This window comes from Papaver somniferum, unplaced genomic scaffold (assembly GCF_003573695.1).
Source record: "Papaver somniferum cultivar HN1 unplaced genomic scaffold, ASM357369v1 unplaced-scaffold_15, whole genome shotgun sequence".
NCBI classification, from domain to species: domain Eukaryota; kingdom Viridiplantae; phylum Streptophyta; class Magnoliopsida; order Ranunculales; family Papaveraceae; genus Papaver; species Papaver somniferum.
Window position 1 is genome coordinate 1,467,310 of NW_020624376.1, and position 3,812 is coordinate 1,471,121.

The 3,812-nt window shown below is 36.5% G+C and overlaps 1 pseudogene; it reads left to right on the forward strand.

Annotated features, from left to right (window-relative positions):
* Positions 1-361: 361 nt before the first annotated feature.
* Positions 362-2,402, forward strand: LOC113335577 (annotated as a pseudogene).
* The last annotated feature ends 1,410 nt before the right edge of the window (positions 2,403-3,812 follow it).

A 3,812-nucleotide genomic window follows, 5' to 3' on the forward strand; every position in this document is an offset into this window, starting at 1 on the left:
ATCTAATTAAGCTCTGACATTGATAATGTGATAATTAGTACCAAATACTAACCCTTTAATAATGTTTAAAGGCGACCTAACACCTATAGATAAGTTTATGAGTCGTGGATGAGCATGTGACAACTGACATTGATAATGTGATAATTGGTACCAATTACTAACCCTCTAACAATGTTTAAAGGCGACCTAACACCTATAGATATGTTTATGAGTCGTGGATGAGCGTGTGACATTAATGTTACCTATCCAAGGCAGCTATAAATTTGCACGGGCTGGTTCTTGGTTTTGTTATAGCGTAGAAGCTCTCCTGTGTGTACATAGCTAGACTTATAAGTTCTGGGGTAACTAATAAAAATAAGCAATGGAATTGAATGGAATTGTTCAATCTCTTGATAACAAAAGCATCCTTGTAACTGGTTCAACTGGGTTTTTATCTAAGAGTACGTAACGACCTGATGTTCTTCGGTTAATTATTTTCATATTCTATAAGTTGATCATGTTATTATCATCTATTTTTATGCAGTGTTTGTGGAGAAGTTACTTAGAGTTCAGCCAAATATGAAACAACTTTTTCTGATTTTAAGACCTGCTGATGCATCCTCCGCTGCTCAATGTCTTCATAAGGATGTATGCATATGCAACTTATAAGTTACTTCTTCTTTTAGTTAAGTTGAAAAATGTACCAAACTGAGTTTTTAATGCGCGGGGTTTTGTAGGTGACAGGAAAAGAAGTATTTAGAGTATTGAGGAAAAAACATGGTCTTGGATTTGATTCCTTTATATCAGAAAAGGTAACACCTGTTTTCGGAGACATCAGTTTAGAGAATTTGGGAATCAAAGACTCTGTTTTGTACAAGAAAATCCATAAAGAAGTCGAAACATTGTTGCCAACTTTGCTGCAACTACGGATTTTGATGAAAGGTATCAATCGGCACTTTATAGCAATAAGGCTTGCATATACAATTTGCGCATTAATAAAACTCATCAAAATGATAATTGTGAATTTGCCTAAGGTATGATGTGGCGTTGGATGTCAATACAATAGGAGCTAAGCATGTTTTGGATTTCGCAGAAAAGTGTGAGAATCTAGAGACAATTCTCCATATATCTACCGGTATGGGATAAGCTTAATTTTTTTGTATGTATATACATAAATAACAGTACGTAGTTAGCACCAATAAGATCCATAATTTTGAATCCATTACTAACATCTTCCGCTAGTGCATGTATCCATGGCTGTGCGCAAATGACCGATCAGCGTACATATATACTGGAGAGACACCTGGAGTTATATTAGAAAAACCTTTTGATGTAAGTGAAACGGGAACCTCAAAGATTCTGGACATTGATGAGGAGAGGAAGTTGGTGCAAGACAGATTGAATGAACTCTAGGATGCACAAGTCTCAAAGAAACAAGAAACTGCTGCAATGAAAGAACTGGGACTCGAAAGGTTTTAATAGATGTTACATTAAGATTTCTTTCTTTCTTGACATTCTTGTTCTGTGATTCTATTTCTTGTCAAATGCTCACCCTAATTCGGTGTTGTGAACAGGGCTAAATTGTATGGATGGCCAAACACATATGTGTTTACAAAAGCAATGGGAGAGATAATAATTAGTCGGTCGTTGAAAAAAAATGTTCCAATTGTTATCGCAAGGCCTACACTTGTTAGTTCTACTTACACGGAACCATTTCCTGGCTGGATAGAAGGCTTCAAGTATGTACTTATTTTTGATGATCGTTACTCAACTCTAAATACTTTAATCGTTCATGCAGACAGGGATGCGCTAAATCACACTCATCTAAGCTATATCAATTAACCCGTTGATTCTACACACTACATAGTACCCATCTATAGACTATTCCTCAAATTTGGACTGATGGTGTAATTGTTTTAATGGATGAACTTTTGACCCCGTTGTGGTATGTTGTGGAAGAGGGATGTTCCCGTGTTTTCTTGGGAACCATGAGTCATTCCTCGACATTGTAAGTTATGCCTAACAGCACTAATGTATAAGTAAATCGATCAAATTCTATATTGCTTGTGACCATTCTTATGCGTGGGTGAATGAAACAGATCCCAGGCGATATGGTGGTGAATGCTTTAATAGTGGCGATGATGACTCGTACGAAAAATAATACTAGAAGTTTCTCTGGTAATGACGATTATGGTAAGAACGATAATGGTCAATATATCTACCATATGAGTAGCTCTGCCAACCGAGAGCATATGAACGTCATTAAGGTGGTAAAACATGCTTATGACTATTTCTGTGAGAATCCATGGATGGATAAATATGGAAATACTGTCGAAATTGTCGAGCCTGTTTTCTTCCCCAACATGGCTAGCTTCAGGCAGCACATACATGACAATTATGTGTTACCTAAGAAGGTTAGTTAATTTAAAATGACTAACCCAATAACATGCACAATATTTTATATTTTCTCAGAAATGCCTGATTTTTGCAAGTAATGTTTGCAGTAAATCGGAATTTAGTAACTGACTATGGAATGGTTGGCTGCTTTTTCTTTTTCTTTTTTTCCTTTTGTTAGGAACGAAATGTTAGCTTTAGGAAGCGATTGGCAGAAATCTATGAACATTATCTACTGTTTAGAAAAATGTAAGTAGTTCCCTATCCATTTTAACTCTCCCAATTTTCTGCTGGAAGAAGAAAATCACATACACCCGGATAAGGAACTCAATTTAATAAGTGTACGTACGTAGGAATAATCACTGAATATTGTACATGTGGCTTGCAGTTTTGATGATTCGGCTACTGAGAAATTGAGAATGTCCATGAAAGGATCGGAAGAGGCAGATATGTTTGATTTCGACCCTAAACGCATAGACTGGAAAGATTACTTCATGAATATTCACATCCCTGGTCTCATAAAATATGTTATCGAAGGTTTTAATAGCGTAAACTAGCTTTAGTTCTTCACTGAAAACCGAGTTCTGATGCGGTGCCAAAGTTGAAGAACCATAACAAATTTATTGGTCGTTACGTTCTACTATGGGATAATAAACTCATGTGATTGTTGTTGCGATTGTGATTATATCTGCTGTATTTACTTTGTGTTTGCCTACTATATTATGTTTACCTACTATATTATGTAAGAAAAAATCGAGAATAGAACTCCATTGCTCTTTAAGAGCAAGTCTTATGGTGGAATCCAACCTATTCCAAGTGTGGAAAAACCATGGAATGTCAAGTCTAATGGCTTCCAAGTTGGAGTTTTTCACAGAAAATCCAAGCAAGGTTCCACCGTTTCGTGGAAGGGTTCGTGGAATCCATCTGAACTCCAATAAGAATAGCGTTTTTTTTTCTGTCCGTATTTAGGATGAGTTGTTGAAATCTAACGGCTGAGAAAAAAACGCTATTCTTAATAGCGTTTTTACTATGCCACCACTACACTTGCACTTCCATCCACGGTTCCAAATGCTGAGGTGGCGTGGAAAATGGAAGATGGAACTCTTACACCATAAGACTTGCTCTAAGGGTAAATATGATGGCTCGCGATACCAATTCCCAGGCATAATAGTAGTACTCTATTTCTTTCACTGCAATCTTTTTTTTCCATACCCAAATCTCTTGGGAACGTTTAGCAACACGCACTTGAACCTAGACAAAGACAGGTGTAGATACCAGAAACCATGCTCAACATGTGGTGCCCAATGAAAGCCAGTGTAGTATAATATTCCTAGGATAGTTTACATAGTATCTAGACCAAGATACCTTAGTTTGTAAGCAAAGGTTATATTTGTAAATTCATTTCTACTCTCTAGTACTTAAGAAAATATCTAAGAAAG